Source organism: Rissa tridactyla, chromosome 10, assembly GCF_028500815.1.
Source record: "Rissa tridactyla isolate bRisTri1 chromosome 10, bRisTri1.patW.cur.20221130, whole genome shotgun sequence".
Classification (NCBI taxonomy): Eukaryota; Metazoa; Chordata; class Aves; order Charadriiformes; family Laridae; genus Rissa; species Rissa tridactyla.
In genome coordinates this window covers 10,721,846-10,742,815 of record NC_071475.1, presented here as the reverse complement: position 1 = coordinate 10,742,815, position 20,970 = coordinate 10,721,846, and the positions used below count along the sequence as shown (strand labels likewise).

The 20,970-nt window shown below is 46.2% G+C and overlaps 1 protein-coding gene across 1 annotated transcript in view; it reads left to right on the top strand.

Annotated features, from left to right (window-relative positions):
- The first annotated feature begins 1,270 nt into the window (after positions 1 to 1,270).
- FRMD4B (FERM domain containing 4B) overlaps positions 1,271 to 20,970 on the top strand; it is a 135,957-nt gene continuing 116,257 nt past the window's right edge. The window contains exon 1 of the mRNA XM_054216189.1: positions 1,271 to 1,377. The gene's annotated coding sequence lies outside the window, so the exon portion shown is untranslated. The remainder of the gene's footprint in view (positions 1,378 to 20,970) is intronic.

Below are 20,970 nucleotides of genomic sequence, written 5' to 3'. Positions count from 1 at the left end.
CTGCTAAAATGGCATGGATGCAATGTAGCCAAGGAATCCCACATGAGGAGAGCTGGAGATGTATGCAAAATACGTAAGCAAATCAAGGTGTGTTTAATCCTCTGCTTTAAGAAAAGCTCCAGGTAGTTCGCTACTGTAGATGTGACAAATAGGAAGATCTGGCGTTTCTGGGGCTAATAACCGCTACTTGATATGAGGATTCTGGGGGGGGGGAGGAATAATCCTATTTACCTAGGAGGATCTTGTGATCATATTAATTTTGGTTAAGTGAACTAACAAGGATTTGTGTAACTTCTGGAAAAACAGCAGCATATTTCTTCATGGCAAAGTACTAGACTGAATTTCCTCACAGCACAATTGCTGTTTCAGCTGCAGTGATCTGTTTTGTGGAATACGTAGCACTTGCTATGGTGCTGCTCACTTCAAACGGCAAGCCTGGTTTCTAACATCATTTGCCAGCACCTCCAGTTTATCCGACAACCCCCAAACAATACCCAGGCTGCAATTCATCACTGTACTTTAGACAGCCCATTTCCATATAGTAATTAGAAGCCTGCATTTGTAACATACCAGCGTGGATATTCGCGAACTAATTTTTATTGTTCTGCTTCACATTGCAAGGATGACAAAAGGCCCTTATGAACAGAGGTAGCTGGATCTGGGCAAATCCAGACCCCCTTCCCGTTGCCCTGTAGAAATATCCGTGTACCATCCAGGAGGAGATGACACACGTCTTCTCCCAGTATTGTGAATTGCAGCCGGGAGTAAATCAGAGGCAGGGGGAGGACCCACAGCGGCTCTGGGGACGCCGACCCGGGGGGAATTGTTGACCACGCTTGTTTGTGGGGAGCGGGGCTTAACCCGTCCCTCCGCTGCTCGGCTGTTGCTGAAGTTGAGGAGGAGGATGCTCCAACTCCCCCGTGTCGTGTCCCCCCCTCCCCCCCCCCGCGCTGGGAGGCGGCTGCGGCGCTTTGTGCGGGCTGAGATCGCGCCTGCACACGCACGGATGTAAACACGACCTGAGCATCCATCGCCGCCGGGTCTGGTGCTGCTGGGAGGGGCTGCGGATCCGTTGGAGGGGTGGGGGGGAGCGGGGTCCCGGCAGCCAGGGGCGGAGCTGCCCCTCGCCACCCGCCTCGGGGGGCAGCGCTCCCGCTCACTCCCCCGGTGCGGGGGGGAGCCGGGCCGGCGCTAAGCCCTGCCCCGCCGGGCGTGCGGGACCCGCCGGCGCTAAGCCCTGCCCCGCCGGGCGAGCGGTGAGGAGCCGGCGGTCGCCGCGGGGGTGGATGCGAGGGGCCGGGCGGGGCGGGCCGGGCTCGGCGGGCGGCCGCCAGCCGGGCAGCCCGCACCGCTCCGCACCGCGCAGCCCCAGCCAAGGTAAGGGCCGGGGCGGGCACCGCATTGTTCTCCCTAACGGAGCCGGGGCGGGGGGGGGATGCGGGGGCACGGCGCGCCCATCCCTGGCCGCGGGGTGGGAGGCGTGAAGATGCGGGGTCCCCCCCCCCGGCTGTGACAAGGTGGTGGTGGGGGGACAAGGCACGGCCACACCCAGGCGGGAGCGGCGGTGGGGGGCCGGGTGCTGCCCGCACGCCCCGTGTCCCGCTTGGTTGAAGTTCGGTGTCTGGCAGAGCAAGGGACCGCTTAGGAAAGCAAACCTGGAAGCTCTTGGCGTGGGGGATTAAATTCCCAATGAGGAGCCGAGTGTCGGCTCGGGCGATGGCAAATATTTGCTGGTTTCCGGACAATGAGTGCCGCTTGCGGACTGGGGGGTCCCAGGGCTGTTCCAGCTCCCACCCCAACTTAGTCGGCCAGGCAGGAGGGGCTCCGCCGCCGCTGTCATCCTGCCCCTCCAAGGCAGGAGCCGCGCCGTGCTCAGCCGCTGCCCGGGATCCGTCAGGGCTGTGAACAGGCACGTTTGGACGGACGGACGGACATCCCTGCCGGAGCAGGGCCCCTCCGGGGGAGCCCAGGGCCCTTCCTCTGCCTTTGTTACCCTTGTTTGCCTCCCCGGCTTGGCCTCGCATCCTCCCTTTCGCCGAGAATAGCCCCTTTCCCGGTATTGTTCTCGGTGTGTTTCCTCTCGCCTCTCTCTTCCTCCACCCCTCCTTAGCCACGGGTCCTCTGCGGACATGATACCCTGACACACGTTTTCCTTCTCCCATATCTAGTTTTTTAAGTCCAGACTACTTGTTTTGAGAAAATTCTCCTTTTTACTGAGTGCAACAGCCTTGTTTCAATTTGACTCAAACTGCCCTTACATGGGTTTGAACTAAATTGAAATAAACTTCACTTAGAACCTGCTGCATAATGAGGATGAGATTTCTGGTTGCGTATGTATGGTTCTATATAAGTTTAAATTATACTAATCACTGTGTGCTTGTAGACTGGGCTGTCTAACCCAGCCATTGATATGATGTAAAATAACATAATGCTTTACCTTTGACCTTACTGCTCCCTTTGGGTTTTTTTTTTTGTTTTTTATACATGGGATTAGGTGGTCCTTGGCTAAATGAATGTAGCTTTGTTGAATGTTGAACGCACTGTTCCTAGAAAAAAGTTTCAGCGTGCCTGTAGTGGCTGGAGGATGAGATCTAGGGAGAGGCCAGGTTAGGAGCTGCTTAGACTAATGTCTCCAAAAGGGTCCAGTCCCTATCTTCTGTAGCATATTGGTTTTCAGTCTTAGATCTATTTGACACTGGAATAGGCTGCCCAGGGAGCTGGTGGAGTCACCATCCCTGAATGTGTTTAAGACTCGTTTAGATGTGGTGTTAAGGGATATGGTGTAAGGGAGAACTTTGAAGCTGATGGTTGGACTCGATGATCCTAAGGGTCTTTTCCAACCTAAATGATTCTATGATTCTATGACAGTGTTTGCACGTCTCTGCTGGAACAGAGGGCAGTGCATAGCTGCTGTCTGGGGGACTTGTTGGCTTTTCCTTTAGGGGATTGTGTTCTTTAAGCTCTGCCTTTATTTAGAGTTTTGCCTAATGGGAAGCAAAGAGCAGCTGAGCTCATTCTTGTAACTTTTGCAGGATTCCCAATAGCCGCAGTGAAAGAGTCAAGTCTTTAATCAATTTTTACTTGGCTATTACTTGGGAAATCTTTGAGCAGCTGCAGGGGCACTGGCTGGAGAGCCGTGTCTGCAGGCTGGGAGAGACTGCAGTGCTTTACTTATGCCTAGTTCATACAGAGGCAGGAACATACACTTAGAAAAATGTACCTGTTTTCACTTGTGTACTTTGCTTATTAAAAATTATTTTCTTGAAGCTTTTCTTTTTCTCTTGTCATTTTTTTCTTTTAAGAGCTTATTCTGCAGAACTTACCAATCCTTGCCTTGGAAAGATTTATATTGCCTGCAACTGCCTGAATGTCAAGGTTTAGTCTATTACATAGAGATTCATCTTGCTGATTTCCTTGGACTTTCATGGGTGCAGCTATGTTGGATTTGGATCTTTTTTGTTTGATTCTGATGTATTAAACGTATGAAAACCCTTACTAAGAACGTGCACTTCAGTCCATTAGAAATGCATGTCATCTTAGTCAAAAGGTGGGGATTGTACAGAAACCTTTCAATGTGTTAACAAGCCCTGTAATCCCATAATTTTTGAAAACATGACAGAAGGGAATGAATTCCTGCAGTCTAACATGCAGGTGACCATTTTTCTGTGGTTTACTGTGAGGATACTGGGTTCGTATTCACTGAAGCTAGAGTGTTTTCTGGCTAGTGAGAAGAAATTGTTGTTTAGTTCCCCAGAGTAAAGGCTGTGAATCCATCTCAGCTATAGAAATGAGGGCTCTTTCCTAGGTTTTGTGCTATAACATTAAAAACACCCCCTACCACCACTGCCACCTATAACTTATTTTCAGTGCATGTTAAGTTCAGTCTTGTGAATGCATGGAAGTGAAGTGTGGCATGAAAAGACTCCTGTGAGCATGGCTCTGTCACCACTGTGGGACTCAGCTGATGTGGCCATGGATGGGTATTGGTGTAGGCAAGTCAGCCCTCAGATCCTGGTAATTAAAGCAGAAGAAGGTAAAAAGGAGGCCCACTGCAGGGCTTACATAATTTTCAAAGAGCTCTTGTGTATTTTCTGTATCCTATTTTCTTCCTCCAGTGCTCCTTAGCATCTATTGAATGGCAGGGGGATAGAGGGAAGGACCTGGATAAATGGAGTATTCTGGGATCCGAGGATTCTGTTCGTGCCTGTTGTACCTTCCCAGGCAAATGGTGGGCTGATGTGTCAAATCCATTTGCAAGTGGTAGTATAAATTAAAGCTGGGGGATAAACAGGTTAGAAGGTTAATGAGATGTCTGAACTTAATTGATTTTCCATACAAATTGGCTATAGTGTCTTTTGTTTGCTTTTTTCCCCCTCCCTGGGATGCTATGTTACAGCAGTTACATGAATATAAGGAGGAGCAAAAGGGGTGGGGGAGTCATGGCTATTTGGAAAACATGGCTAGGAAACCTTGGCCATGGTCCTTAGGGTGGGCTGACAGGTGATTTCGGTCAGAGGAGGACCTGGCACCCCTGTGTCTTCTGGGTCTCAGTGCCATGGACCGATGATGGTGATCGTTGAGCCACAGCCAGCAGCGTGCCCTGGCTGTTACACAGAGCTGTAAAATCCTAGGGTTAATAGAAATTTTTTAATTAGATGTGGTATTGTACAAGCTAGCCAGGAAGACCAGCAGAGAAGGAGCTCTAATGCAGTGTAAAATGATTTCTAGGTCCTAAAGTTGTCAGGCAGCATCCCAGCCAAGGTGGCAGTACTCTTCCTGTAAGCCTGTGGCTAGCTTTAAAATCTAGAGTAGTGGAAGGGGGAGGATGGCTGATTACTTAATATGTTGATTGTATTCATCTAACTGGAAATGCCTGACTTAACACTCGGATAAAGGAGAAGATGTTCAGGCCATCAGTTTTTGGTCTTTAACTCTGCTGTGTAGATTTCTGTTTCTATTGGGAATGTAATTGAGTTTGTGATTGGAGCCACCCTAGGGCCGTGGTAGGAGCTGAGATCCTTCCAGCTCAAGTCATTCCTCCGCAATGCTGGTGTCGTTCAGTGCTTCTTCCCCTCCATGCTGGTTTCAGCTGACAGGTTTGACTCGGGAGTAGACATGGGTTGGCAGCATCAAGGCTCTGCCTTTCTGTGGCTCCAAGCTGGGTGGCACAGCCAGCCCAGGGAAGCAGCGTGCTGGGAGAGGAGCTGACTTTGGAGATGCTCCGTGTCATCCTTCCCAAGAATGGCATGGGGAAGGAAAGACATTGTGTGTTCGTTGAGTGGCAATAAAAGTTACAGCTCTTCCTGAGCTGACTTGCTGTGAGGCCTTGTGATTAAATCACATTTCAGACTTTTGCTCTTGGATTATATACCAAAATCTGAAAAATAAAATAGTGAATTCTCTAAGGGGCTAATAGTAGGTTTTGACTTATATTCTGGGTTTTTTTTTTCCTAACTGGAGTACCACAATGAAACGGGTTTGTGTTTAACATGGAAATTGATTGAGGAGCAAATGTGAAGAGTTGCCTGCAGACAACAGTTTTCATAAAGCAGCCGTATTTTGTTTTAAGGGTTTCTGAGCAGCCGAGGACAGCTGTAGAGCATACGCAACTACATGAGAGATAAAGAAAGATCAAGCTTTTTAGATAACTGCGTCATCACAGGAAGGACCGATTGACAGGAGGCATGGGCTTGGCACCTCCGCGTTTGTAATCAGGCTTCAGATGATAAACCAGCACATGCCATATGCTGCAAGATTGGTCAATACTTAAAACTATTTGCTGAGAATATGATTAAGTCAAGAGTCAAGTGCAGTAAGTAGGTCGCTGGGCATCATTGATAAATGAGCTAGGTCCTTATCTTGTGTATGTCACCAGCAGTATTGTATGACAACGTTTAGTTGTAAGAACAATTCCTTGGCCGTCTTAGAGCGTGTATATCTATTTTTTAACAGGCTGAGCAGTTTGCATCCGATGTAATGGTGAAAAGCCACAGGCAAAGCTGCTATTGTTTGGTTGCAGCCATTTCAAAGCATTAAGCCTTCCTCTTGCCCCCAGTTGTGATGCATCAGTGCTTTCAGCAATGGTTAACAGTTCTGTGGTTAAATGGTATAGGTCATAGAAAGCAGGGATTTTTGTTTTCTTTTGCTATTTAAAACAACACAACAAACCATCAAACTGTAGTTCCTTCAGAATTGTAGTAATTTCTGGAAAACATAGGCTGCACATTGAATACATGCAAACTGTAATTTCAGTCCTTTGTTTTCTGTGTAGTCTGTTTACAGGGCGAAGTCGGGATAGGATATACTTTTATGTGACGGCCTCTTTGTTTAGAGACTAAACTCCTAGTAGGTCAGCTGTACATAAAGCTGACAAGAGCTTCAGATTTTCAGCAGTTGTCAAAACTTCAGCGCAAGGGAAAGGGGATGCTGAAGGGGGAGAAGAAATGCAGTTCTGCTGGGGTTATCTGTCAGTTTAACAAACTATTGTAAAAACTGTTGTCCAAGAATGTTTGCCAAGGTGCCCCAGAACTCACATGTCTGAAGTCCCAATCCACCCGGCTCCTTTCACTCCTCTGCCCGGACAGGATTGATCACTGCTACACTCCTGTAGTTCAAAGCCGAATTTTTTTCCAAACCCTTTAGGTAATGTTTTTGAGATCATATGATCTAGTTACTGAACCACAAGAATCGTTTCAGCCACTGCTTGTTGGTCTTGGAGCAAGTGATCAGTTATTGATCAGCAGTGATCAGTTCAGATTGTTGCAGCCTGGTCGCACTCCGCTGTGTGGCCGTGCCTTCGCAGTGGGAGATGGGTGTCCAAAACCCTTTCTAATATGAGTTTAAAAGAAAAAAAAAAAAGTAGCCCTACAGTTTTTCTCATGCTAATATTTGAGCTATCTTTAGTTCCTTTGAAAGAGAGTTCCATAGACTGGTTAATCTCCCCATATATAAATCCCTTTCATACAATTAATCCTTTATTTTTTTCTCAGATCCCAGTGTAGGGGAGAGGTGGTTTTAGAAACAAATCCATTTACCTTGTGTTGCATTGAAAACAACTCCCTTTTACTTGAAAGCAGAAACAAAACAAAAATATAGACACATTTTTCTGCAAGTTCTTGATTATTATTGCTGTATGATGTTAAAATAAGATTTCAGAATTATTCTCTCCCCAAAAACTTCTCAAGAAAGAGGCTACTTTCAAGGCTTTGAATCCTGAAAAACCTTACAGAAAATCAAGTGGCAAAAGATGCAGAATCGATGATGAGCTCTTGACCTTCTTGAAGTTAATGGCAATCTTAAAGCCAGTATTTCGTCTGGAATTTGAATTAAGTATCTCCTTGGAAATACTGTATTTATGCGCTTTTAGAGATGTGGAATTGCAGAGTTTTACTGAAATACCATTTCCCAGGTGTTGCAGCTTTATTCATAAATGATCCAGTGGATTCTCCCCTTGCCCTGTGAAGTGAAGCATAAGATTAGGAAACAGGGTCCTGGAATATTTCAGTTATTTTTAAATAATAAGTTAAACAGCATCAGCAAAAGTTCTGCATCCTTTTCCTTATTTCCCAACAAGTCCTAGGAGGACTTGGAGAGACATTAGAAGCATCTCTGGGCAGAGACCACTTTCTCTAGTTTAGAAACAAGTCTGAAACTAACAAAAATAATCAGTGGATATTTTGGAGAGCGTTTTCAGTTGAGTCAGCCTGCCCTGGCCCTGAGAACTCAGCCGAGGCTGTTGCTTTTAGTCAGACCTGGTGGAGTAGTTTCATATGACAATGCTTGATGTGATCACTTCTTTGGTTTAAGGCTTGTGTAAGGGAGAGGTGGAGGATGAGAGATGGTGTAGAAAGATGTAGGGTTGCTTTAGAGCAGGAAGCAAACCCAGGTTGGTAACGGGTAACTTTTTCCTCTAGAAAAGCAGGAGGAAGAGGAGGAGAGCAGCTAGGCAGGGTCATCGTTCTGGGCTGGGCACCGCACAGAAGGCGGCTGCCATCTGTAATCTAGCCTTGGGATGAGATCATAATATAATGATGTATTTTATGTGACATAATATCTCTAGAGGCGTTGCAGTGCTAAATGTATAGGTTATGTGAATACAGTTGCTGCATCTGTCTTAACAGTCCTGCTTGGATGTTATGGAAAGCAGATGTACACGTGTTCGGTAGCTGTTGTGCGAGAGCTGTGACTGAATCAAACCAGTAAAGAAAGCAGCTCTTATAAAAGGTAAAATGTCTTAAATCTCAAAAGATTTAAAATAAAAAAGGGTGCATGTGTAAGACTAACCCTTGACATGGTCTGTCATGCTGTTTGTCCCCGAAGGCGATAATGATGGAAAATGTGCGTCTGGAGCTCAGGAAGTGTCTCCAAAGTGTCCCCAGTGCACAGAGATAGCTGCAGATGTCTAGTCATTTGGGGTTTTCTCCGTCTTACTTTCTTCTGACATTTTCTCCTCGTTCTATTTTAGTTTAGACTTCTGTTCCTAGTTTAGAAAACTACAAACCCCTCTGGGTTGAAGATCCAGCAATTTAAGCATATTTAACTCTGACACCGAGTTCCCTCTTGTGCATAATATGAAGGAAATGTCTTTGCAGGAATGCTGCGTGAGAGCAGGGCCTGGCTAAGAGCAAATTTTAAATGACCAAAATTTTAATAATACTCTTTCAGTAAAATGACTGCACCACACATGAAAGCTGCATACGGAGCAGAAAGGTGAGGCGTGGGAAATGTGAAAGGATGTGCTGCAGTAGGAGTCTTTCTAATCTCTACCATATAACTCAATTTTACAATAAAATAGAATAAGCGTTTCAAATCACTTGTTCCTCCTCCAATGTCAAAAAAGCTTAGCAGAGAGTTGACAGAACCTAATGTTTTAGCAACTAAAATACAACTGGCATTTATTGTAAGCATCCTTGTTAGTGGGTTGGAGAGATGTGTGTATATATCATGTAGCTGATGTACTAGAGATTCTGAATGCTGAGACTTGGTTCATCCTTCTGTCTTCCAAATATAATTTTTTTTTTTTTATCTAGGTAACTGAAATTTTTCTAACTTTGCTGTTGTCTCAATAATCTTGAAAAATCTGTTACATCTCTAACTGATTTAATAGTCTGTGTTCTTGTGCAGAGGAGAAAGTTTGGAGAAGGAACCTTTCCTAATCACTTCTCCAGCTCCACCTGATTTCACTTACATGGGAGGCAGAAATAGGAAGCTCCAGGAGGTGACTGTTTGGCAGCCTCAGGGCTGATGCATTATCTGGCACAGAGCAAGCGATTATGTGTTTATCTGTATTTCCTAATGCTGGCCATGTGAGTCTGCCTCTCTTGGCAACAGCATAACTCCTTTTCCATATTTTAGCCTTCGTTGCACTTACAAGTAAATCACATAACGGTTGGATATGAGTATCTGCTGGAAACAAGAGAGGAGTCACTTAATGACAGGTTTCCATGAAACAGAAGGTGAATAGAAGTTGAAATCGAATAAATGTGTCCTCGTTAGCTTGGGACATCCAGGGGACACCTGCAAACCTGTACAGCTGTTGTAGGCAATAGTGTGAACCTGATAAACACACTAGTGTCAAGGCTTCCTGTGTTTGTTGCTCTGATGAATCGATTATCACTGGGGGAAGGAGAGGAAAACCATGGGCACATGAGTGTGGGGAGGGAAGGTGGGAGTGTATGCTTACCTACTGGGGGGGTTACTGGTATGATAAAAGATCCTACTTATCCCTTGCAAACTTTGCTTGTCTTCAAAAACATTAGTGACCACTGCTTTAGTACTACAGACTTGCAGGAAGATTTGTTGGGACGCACCGCACTACCTGTTTTAATGATCTTTAGGGATGGGGGTTTCTTGCTTGTCCACTGTGGTCAAGGCGGGGATGTGGGTCCAAGACATGTGGGTATGTGGTGGGTTTAGAAGGGAGAGGAAGGGCCTCCGGCATGTGTGTGTATAATCTAGATCTGCATGTGAAAAAAAAATCAACCTGGAGGAAGAAGAAACCTGAGAGGAAAAAGGGAAAAGGTCCTGCCATGGCACGTGGTGTATCACATCTCAGTTTATCGTTAAACGAACAAGTTTCATAAAAAAGGTATTTCAAGAAATCTCTAGGAAAAACTATTCAGCCAGGCTAAAGTAAGCTCCATCTTTAACCCCATTTTGGAGTATGTTGAAGGTATCTTGCTACCTTGAGTTAACTTGGCTGCTAACTTGGTTCCTTCCACTTCGAGCACTGGGGAGCTGCTGTTATAATTTTAACCCCCTCATTCTCAGCCTGAATTGCTTTTTTTTTTTTTCCTTTTTAACCCAGCATGACTAGCTTTGTTGCTTAATGGCAGAAACGGTTGTTAGCAATGCATTAACATCTCGACTTTCAGAAGTTACACCCTGTCACAGCGTCATATGCTTGTTGGGACAAGCTGCACCTCTTTTCTCCCTGTGAGAGCAATCCCTTCCCCTGCTTCAAACTCCCCCATAGTCCTTGAATGGAGCCTGGGCTGTGCAGCAGCTGAAATACGGTATGTTTATTTAACTAGATTTGAGTGTGTCATCTTTGCTTTCGACTAAACCATAGCTGCGTGGGATTTTAGTGGCATCAGGAATAAGCCTCCCAGTTTGCTTTAACAGTTGTTGTCTCCAGCTCTGCTGTGTAAGTAGAGGGTGGCGGGTTGTGCCGTGTGGCAGACTGTATGTCTGGCGCTTCCTCTGCAAAGTTGTACTTGTTTGGTTTTGTTTTCACATACTAGTGGTGTTCTGCAGTCCTGTCCTCCTAAAATAAAATGCGGGGGGAGGAAAAAAAAAAAAGTTGTCAACTAAGAACAGCTAGCCATGGGTGGGACTGAGCTGGGAAGAGCAGCCAGAGGAGAAACAAAAGCGAGCGGTGTTACATGAACGCAGTGGGGAGCAGCAAGTGTGGAAACGCTGCAGGGAATGAACTGCCTGGCGGCTTTTCCTTAGAAAGCTGCACCCGGTGAGTCCAGGTAAGTGGAAACCATGGCTGTGCTGAGCGTGTGCAGCCTGGCTGAAGGTGGGGGGGAATGCCTTTACAGCTTCTGTGCCTATTTCTTTGTTTCAGTAAAGAAAGCTGTTGTTGTGTTATTCCTTACTTGTGCCAAAGCATGAAAATAGGCCTGGGAGATGTGGTCTGTTTTCTCAGCTGAGACCTGAACTGTGAAAACTGCAGGGAGAAATGCCGACTGCCCGGGATGGGGAGCAGGGTGGGAGGCTGCGGTGAGTCTCTGTTGTCTGAGTTTAACGGTGCAACTCCTACACGACGGCTCTTTTAGAGATAAGTCTTGTGACAGAGAAGTAGTTGTAGGCTCAAACCTCTGCTTTGAGCTGCTAGAAACTGCACTTAATGTTGTTTTTCTTTGATGTGCCAGTACTTTTTACAGTTGCAATCCAGCCTTTTAAGTCTTACTGCAAACTACTTGCCCAACTGACTGAGGCTTAGGTGTGTGGGTCAGTGTTGTAACAGCTAATGTTAAACAACAGTGGGCACACTTTACTCAGTGGTGGAGTGCCTTCAGTGCACAGCAGGAAGGTAGCAGGTTCCTGGGGGAGGAGGAAGGTGGAAGACTATGGTCTGACTGAGCTGCGGTGTCCTCCACACCCCTCCAACTACAGTGCTGTGGGACCTGGCCATCACACACCTGGCAAGCTTCCCTCTGCCCATGTGGGTTTGTAGCCTCAGGCTGCAAAGCGGTGCTGTGCAGAACTGCCACCCATAACAAGGAAATGGCAAATGAAGCTATCTGCAAAAATTGAGATCCTGGTTATTTTCTCACAGGAGGAGTTTTATTTGCTTCCTTGAACTCAGGAGGAGGCGATGGAGCTGCAGGGATAAACTCCAGCCATTTCCATTTAGAAGAACACACTGGTGGGCCTAGTGTGGTGTCTACTGGTGACACCATGGGCTGGGATGTTCCTGCAGCAGCCTGTTCACCCTACTAAAACAAGTAGTCAAGTAGATTGTTTTACACAACAAACTGAAGAGAGTAGGGGGAAAGCAGGATTTTTGTTTCCTGTGAGCTTCATACGGGACAGTATGGCATGCAGTTATAAAACACACCATATATGTATACTGTATTTTGCACTAAAGGGCTGTTGCTGGTGTTTCACCAGGATCATACTGTGCTTAAAATGGATTTTGCTGGCAATTTATTGTTTGTGCCTGTTGTCTTCTTCTGCAAAGCTTTTCTGGGTGAAAGTACCATCCTGGGTATGGCGTCACGGTAGCACTGGGGGTGCGCTGCAGGAGTGTGTGTGCATGAACGCTGAATGGAGAGGAGGGAGATCTCTGCCTGGTGCTCTCTCCGGCTGTTCCTCCCAGGAGGGAGATCTCTGCCTGGTGCTCTCTCCGGCTGTTCCTCCCAGCACTTCCCAGTCCTGTACCCTGGAGCCATCAGACCCTGGGGACTCTCCCAGCTCTGGGGAGGGGGCTCAGGGCAGCTCCTGGGGCAGGTGGGAGTGGAAACTCCTGTTCTACAGGAGAAGATGTCTGATAACGCTCCAGGTACTACTCTGCCCGAAGCATCTGATATCTCGCGCTTCTGGAAGAGAATAAAAGGTTTGTGAGGAGGAGGTGGCGTCTGACTGGGAATTCTGTGGTAGGTGAATCGTAACACCTGTGTGCAGCCTTCTTTCTCCCTCTGGGGCTACAGCCGGTGTAAGAGTAGCTTTCGGCAGCAATGCCCACGGCCTCAGGCTGGAGGGGTTGTTATTTTAAGGCCGCACACCACACCCCATCCCTGGGATCACTAATGGGCCCCTGCGCAGGCCTTGCCTGGGCCCACACAGCTCACGCCATACCCCCGCGGAGCTCTGGGGGTGCCAGGGTCCGTCCTGATGCTGGTTGTCATGTTGGCTTAGTGTGGCCTACCCCCGAAAAAAGGAGGAGAGGCTCATGTGGAGTTAACTCACCTTAACTGGTTTCTCCATCTTGAGAAATTCTGCACGTTTTCGACCGCTGCCTTCATTTGTGGAATGTGAGAGGCTGTCCCGAGGCTCGTGACTCTAAATTCAGGGGTTAGTTCTGTGTGGAAGGATAAAGAAGGTGGAAGATGCTTGTGCATAGGGAGAAAAATCACGGAAAGCTAAAACCAAAGCAAAATCTGTGTGTTTTTTCTTTTTGAGGAGTTGGAAATATCTGCTTAAAGTAACTTCCTTGTTTTCGTGGTCTCTTATATGAGCTGGTTCTTGTAACTGGTGTGGTAACTCCTGGAGTAAATGATTTTGAGGGCTGCAATTCTCTTCACAGCACAGGCCAGGTCTGCAGATAAACATCAAAGCAAGAGGGGGTTTGTACAGGGCAGTGCAAAGAGATCCCATGATGAATATTTGAGTGCAAACCTGAAGGCTGGAGAACTGTTCAATATAGTGTAAGAAGGGGCGATAGCACAGAAAGCAGATACAAGCCTGCTTTGGGCTTGCTCTGTCTTAGGGAATTCTTCAGATAAAAATCACTGCCAGGCCCTGGAAAGTTGGTTTGAAAAAGTAACAAGAGTATTTGAGGCAGACCTGTGGCTTTAAAGCAGATTGATCTTGGAGCAGACATTCTGATGGCCTCCAAGGTGGTGGACTTTTTTGTGAATTTATAAATTAGTATAAAGTCAACATTAGTATCTCACTCCTAGTGGCTGGCCTGGGCTGTAAGAAATATGTTTGTGTGTGTAACTCTGTCCACGTGTAACTGTTTTGGTTGTCTTCTGGTTTATTGTGACTGTTTTGCTTCGAACAGCTTTTCTGTCCTACATCCTGATGACCTGGTATTGTGCCCAACGACACCAACGAAGGTGTTGGGTGAGGTATGGCACCTTACTCGATGCTGCTTTGTGCCCTTCTGGAGCACAAAAGGCTTTGAAAGCTTTGCATTCGCCATTTCAGTGTGTAATTATTTCAAGCAAGCGATTTCTCTCCAGTTGTAACACCTGTGTCCAAGGGGAGGGTGGGGCAAGACAGGAAGAAAAATTAAATTAAATTCAAACTTACCACTGTGTAGTAAATTCTCAGTACAAATGATGGTAATACATTAGCAATGGCTTCACTACCATAAAGCATAGTTCTCTACATCCGGGGCACTTTTTTTACCTGCTAGAAACTTGAGGCATGGTTACAGCTACCCTTTTTGTCTAAATAATATAGTTTAGAGTAATCTTTTACTGGGATAAGTATGTCCACTGCGTGAATTTAACAATATTGATTAGCAAAGGACAAAATCACTTAAGTCGTGTGCTTAGTTTTAGTGGATATCAGGCGGCAAGGCGATAGTCAGCTGTTCTTTCGAACTCCGCTCCTGCAATTAGAATCCAAATTGCTTGTGTGAGCTGGGCAGGAATGTGCTGGTATTTACCCAAATTTTGAAGAAGATACTTAGCAGAGGAATGTGCTCTGCATGCTCGCCATTCCGCTAGGAAACTGTGCATATAAAGTAAACCTCAGGCAAATATTTGGAGGGCCAGGGGGGCTTCAGAAGAACAGCATGTCCTCCAGATTTTAGGAAAAGCAAGACATCCCCACGTACTCAGTTGTGTCTTGTCCTCTCTGTAAGCTCCATCCCAACCAATGCTGCTGCCTGGGTGGTTACAATAAACCTCTTTATTTCATTTTAATATGTGTCTGTGTGAGTCCCTGATATTCAGAATGGGATTAGGAGAGATGAATTGCTACAGAAATTGGTAATAACAGAAAGCAAACCTGTCTGACAGCATCTGCCCTGTGATCTTCTGAGGTAAAAGAATCCTTAATTAACTTTTTGCAAGGGTGTGGTAGTATTTTTGTTAAGAATTCATTTCAGAAAGTTACAGCATGAATTGTTGTTCCCTGAATTACAGTAGCCTAATGAATTGCCATAAATTAGTTCCTAGCCTGTAGTGAATACTGGGTTTAAGGAAGAAAAGCCGTAACGCTTGCTGTGGGCTGAAGGGAGGGAGCTGACTTGGAGAAACCTGTGAAAGCTGAGATAAGACAGAGTGTGGTGGCTCATAACTGCTGTTGTCAAAACATTTCCAAAAACTCTTTGCACTGCTCTGGTTTTGCTTTTCTGTCTCCTGTCTGCCTGAGACAGCTCAAAGCTGGTCGGAGGCTCTGGTGCAGGTGTGATGTATGTGGTTACATGGGTCCCAGGCCAGTTACTCCGTGAATATTTTATTTGACCAGTTAAACTCCTGGAACTGGCCCAAGTCAGAAGCAGTTTGAGGCCTCCAGTGTTTTAGCTTCCAACTTCCGAAACATTGGAAGCTACCTGGTTGGCTGTTGGTTATTTATGTGCACGGCTGTATCAGACCTAGAGCAGTGGAAGCAGCGGTGTGTTGAGCTTGTCTTGCACAGTACTGAGGGCTCGGTGCAGAGGCTGTCTCTGCTAATTGCTGTCATGACAGGAACGCATTTTCTTCCTCCAGTAGTGCTCAGTCAAACTGTCATCAAACTAGGCTTGTGTCTTGGATTGCTGCAGATTCCTTATTAAAAAGTAGAGTCGGGTGATGGGGTATAGGAGGTATTGCGAAGCAGCGGACAATTAAATACTCATCTCAGGACTAAATTCACGTTGTTCCTGAAGAAAAAGCCTTGACAGACCATTCTGTTGGCTGCTGGAGTAGTTAGCAATGGGGGCTTCCCCTTAGTAAGGGCTGCACCATGGTTCAACAAGGGTTGCTCTAATTGTGTCTCTCTGTTTCAGAAAGTTGGTGAGTGTGTCCCCTTGGCAGTATGGAGTTACCTGCTGGTCAGGAGGGGCAAGCAGGTTGCCACCATGGGACTAAATAGTGCTTTTTCATGCATATAATCTGATAATTTTCATAAAATGAGGTGTGGGCTTGTTTGAGGGCAAGTTTGGAGGAGCAAACACAGGGAAGGTTGGGGTCCCCAAGTGAGTGTCCCTCTGTGTTGTCCGTGCTCCAAGAATGGATCTGGGTGGCTTTACCTGTGGGACAGAACTGGTGAGAGACACTCTGATTCTCAAGAAATCACTGTCCCAAAGCAAGGTACTCCTCTTCCCAGATAATAAAACCACAGGAGGTTATTTGAATGAGAGGCAGCGAGTACCTTTAACTGGGTACAATTGCCTGGGAGGTTTAGCAAGTTTGCAGTGCTTATGTTTGTGAGCTCTGTGCTGCTGTATTGGTGCCCCATGAAATTCACGTGCTTCTCCTGTGAAATGCCCTTTCGGCTTGACCACTGTGAAGGTGTTGAAAACTTTGCACAAAATTTAAAGTATCAAGTGAAGCCTGTAGAAATGATACAAATGAATCGGGTTGTTTAGTATCCCATCTCCAACAGCAGCCAGTACCAGCTCCTTCAGGAGCTGATATTTCAAAAGCTCTGTATGTGTTGGGATGTGTTTTCCCAAGAAATTTTCTTTCTTGACTCCCAGTTAGTTAGAAACTGGCTTGTTTCCAGAAGCGTCCAAGGAGCTTTGAGTCCGAGTAAAACTCCAACTTATTTAGACTGTGCTCTGGAAAAGGCCAAATATTGTCATGTCTTTATGCTTTGGACTTGCAAGAATTTTATCATGTGCATGCTCCAGTTTGCTGGAGAAGCACAGTCTGAATTGCTGAATTCAGGAAAGAGGGGGGGAGGAAAAGCTGTAGCATGAATTAAACATAGCCAGTATTTCTAAAGGCGTGATGCCTTGATTGAATGGTTTTAATCAGCACCATTTAAATACTCTGTCATTGCTTAGCAAACAAAGTCCTAGTTGGCTCACAGAAATACTGCAAAACCAAAGCAGGCAATACCCCTGCCAGGGTATTCTTATCTTCCCAATGTGGTTTCTCTCTGTGTACACAAGCAGGATGAAAATGGTGTGTGCGGAGGAGGAGGAGGTAGGGGAGCTCTTCTGCATGATACAGAGGTGCGTGTTTGAGATGTCAGTTCAGAAAACAGCTACCTGTCTGCAAAATGGTTTGAGGCCCCACTTCTAGAAATAGCCCTGGGCACCTCCTGGTTTCTTTGCTGTGCAAGTTATTTGGGATTAAGCATGTTTTGAGTGGGAAGGGTCTGGTTTAAAACAACAGCTGGGCAGAAAGGAGGACCCTCCCCCCCCTCAAGATGCAGCCTATAAAGATTCATTTAGAGAAGAAAAATTGCTAACATAAAGCAGTTCATGCATTCTTAAAATGCATGCACAGCTCTGCAGTGTAAACTACTACTTCTGCTCCGTGTTTTGACAGTCTCTGCACGTAAGCCTGGATTCCTCACATGGCCATTATGTTAGGCAGAGTACTGTATTTGAGCTTGCCCTTTCTGCACCGCTCTCCTTCTTGCTTAGAATTAAATGGGAAGATGACAAGTCCTGGAGGAGAGGTGTTACCGGCAGGTACAGCACATGACCCCTCATTCAGTGGCCTTGGAGGTACCTGCTGTAATAAGTGGCAGGCGAGCTGTGGCTTGCTTTTGCTTGTGGATCCCGGCACTCCTAGAAGTGTTGGCAGCCTGTTACCTGGCCGCAGGGAGAGGATGGCCATGGGAGATGGGCGCAGCTCTCCGGATCTGAGTGCAGTCAAGCAGGAGGTTTGTATGACTTTGGTGCTGCGTGAAATGAATGCATATAGAGGAGATGGAGGAATTCCCATGTCGAAGTTGAACTGACAGGCAGGTACTTGTCCAATGCTGCTCTGTAGTCGTAGCTGCTCCTAGGTTTGAATAACAGACCTAGTGGTCTTGGTGTCCCCCCTCCCCTTCCAAAAGGAGGATGTATAAATGTAGGCTCTGAGCTAGGATTTAAGCCCCAGAGTTTCTGACCATCATAGAATGGTTCAGGTTGGAAGGGACCTTAAAGACCATCTAGTTCCAACCCCCTGCCACGGGCAGGGACACCACTCACTAGACCAGGTCGCTCAAAGCCCCATCCAGCCTGGCCTTGAACCCTTCCAGGGACGGGGCATCCACAGCTTCTCTGGGCAACCTGTTCCAGTGTCTTTCACTACTTCAGTTCAAATGCAATTTCTCTTAACAGGCGAAAACCTACTGCTGGGGTATCCGAGGTTAGGATGCACAGCTGTTCCATGGGGGCTGCACATCGATGTGTGCAGGAATAACTGCACGGCTGCTATCCAGGAGTTCTCATAAATCTAGCCACTTGTGCTGGGGGCTGTGGTGGTTGCACAGCCCTGTGTGTAAGGAGACTTCTTCCAGTGTCCCTGTATTTCTGAAAGCAGATTAAATGGAGTATGAATTGTCGAGGCTTTCCAGGCATGTCGATGCTGTTACATGGGGATACATGCCAAGGTGCACTCATCAGAGCTGCTTAGCTCCGAACAGTTTCAGGTTTTGCTATCTGCCTTTCAGGGTTGCTCTGAACCAATGAACCTGGGCTGCTGAATCCGAAGTTCACACAAATAGATAGATTCAGTTGGAATTTAGAATCAAATTTTCAAGACTGAGGATTTTCAAATTTGAAATGTTACACACTAGTAGCTGTATATAAATATATTTTTTCCTCACTTCTATTTTTTCAATAATTCAGTGACTTTTCAATCTGTGGTATGCATCCATGGCACTGTGTGTAGTGCTAAGGACTACATTCTTGTGGAGTCTTTGTGAAAGAAAATCTAAGCCAGCTCCAGAATAACAATGAACAACCCTAGAGTAAGTGATGTTGCTGCTTTGAGGGAGGAGAAATGGTAGACCAGTGCCTGTGTCTGCTAAATTATACAAGGAGCTATTGCAGCGAGCAGGAAAACTGCTTTTTGCTGATGTTTCTGTGAGTTACGACCACATTATCCTGGTGTGTGCGTGCTGCTCCTCCGGATGCTCTCGGCGATGGCAATCACTGCTGTGGGAATACAGCTTCTTTGGTGGCTCTGCTTTCCTGCAGTGATCTGCTCACTCGAAATGTTCCCATTTGTTTTTCTTGTTGCTTACAGTCTTAACTCTTGTGTCATCTTGTCCGGCTTGTTTTAGGCTCTCTGATTTGGAAACTGTCACAAGGTATTTTCAGATTAATCTTTCCTTCTTCACCCTCTGCACCCTATCCATTGTTATGTGGTCTCTGGGTCTCCTTGTAGCTCTTTTGCTTCCTGCACTGCTGAGACAAAGGAAAAACCCCCTTTTGTAGGGCTGGTTTATGGCCAAACCTACCTTATTTAAAATCAGTGCGGGCACTTGCAGAAAAGAACACCAAATCACGTGTTTGAATTACTGCTGCACTGCCACTGACTGTAAAGGGAAGAGCAAAAACATATAAAACTAGTTATCTTCCCATGTCTACCTGTGCATTTGCATAATGTGAAAGTTTATAGCTGTGCAATGGGAACCCAATGCAAGTAGGTATAATATATTTCCAGGGAGGTCTCTGCCAAGGGCACAGGGACAAGAGCAATATCCTGTGTGTGTTTCTTGGGCTGCCGGCAGGGAAGAGCAGCAAGGTCACTTGTCTTCCCAAAAGGGTTTTGTTTTATGAGCATGTTTATGGCATGTGTTCTCCCCAAGTCAATGGATATGAAGAGGTCTCCTTCGCCCAGGAGCAGTGTCTGTGCACATGGTGGTGCAGGGAAGGGTTTGGAGAAAGGGGGGAGAGGGGCTCTGGAGTTGTAGGGCAGGTCTAAAAAAAAAATCATTTAATAGCCCCTTTCCTTCATTTAGGATAGGGCAAAGAATATAAGCAGCAGACAAATCTTGGAGCTGGGTTTTTCATTTAAGGGATAGATTTATTTGTTGTAACAGAAAGCTTGTTGCTGCTCTGATTTGTTGATAATTGGGGTCCTTTGCCATGGCAGATAAGCAGGCTACTGCTGTAGGAAACAAGGAGCATGCTGCAGCTGTAGGAAATGTACTTCACTTGTTCGTACACCCTGTCTTCTGGATGTCTATGGCTAGGGCTGTAGCATTTCATGGATGGGCCCTTTTTTCTGTTTTGGGAGATGAGCTCCTGGCTCGGATGGATGAGCAGCCTGACAGGCAACAGAAATTGGCCACTCCTGCTCCCATGCAAGCTCCTGGGGACAGCTGCTTTGGATGGGCTGTGACATTCACTTGCTGCTGTACCTCATCCCCAGTTCCTTATGGCAGTTGTACTTTCTTCCCCTGATTTGCAAAGGGGTAGGCTTTCATTTTTCTCCTTTGTAGAGTGGCCTCGTTATCCCCAGGTGCCCCTTTGGAGGATCCCTGGCTGGTTTGCCTGGGCTGTCCCTTAAACATCCCTTGTTTAAGAGACATTGCAATACATATTGTATCTTCAGCAATGATCACAGGTCCCATACCTTTGCAAGAGCAATGGTAAATTATTTCAGAAGTCCCCCTAAAGCAGGGATGTGATGTTTAGTGTGCCATCAAGGGGAGCAAGTGTCCTGGTGCCATTTGTTGCAGGGGTTGGCACAGCCCTTGTTCCTGGATCTGTGGGTGCCTTGGTAGGGGCAGGGCAAGCGTGCGCTGCTGCAGACTCTTTGTTCCTGGTTTATTGAACCTGTCTAACAGCAGGGTTTTGCTCTGCCATGGGTTTCTTCTGTCTACTTAATAGGTGCTTGTGGGCATCTAATAATCAAACACAAAATGAAATGCATAATAAGAAGGAAAGGTTGCAAACAAGAGATGTATGAGCTTTCAGCTACATGTGCGTGGGATTCACATCTCTGGGGATGTATGTTCATAAATGCTGTATTTGTTGATGGCACAACAGAGACCTAATTACAGGTCTGTTCTCTGTCACAGCTGTGCTGTCGTCTTATACAGACCAGGCATAAATTTGGGTTTCCCAGGGGAAAATATTTTGTGTAATTATGTGTGTGTGTATTGTAATGTTACCCCTGTAAGCTAAAATGAAGAAGAATTTCCCATCTCTTTGCTCTCTGTCACGTTGTCATGCCTGTTCTTTTCCCCTTGCTTCTTTGCCAGTAGCTGTGGATTTTTAATATTTTGCTTAAAATTTTTCTTTCCTCTCTCCAACGTGATGTTCTGTATTCATACACTTTAGAGGGTGCCTTTTTCTGGGTCAAACATAGAGAATGAGCAGGATTTGTACTTTTCGCTCATTGCATC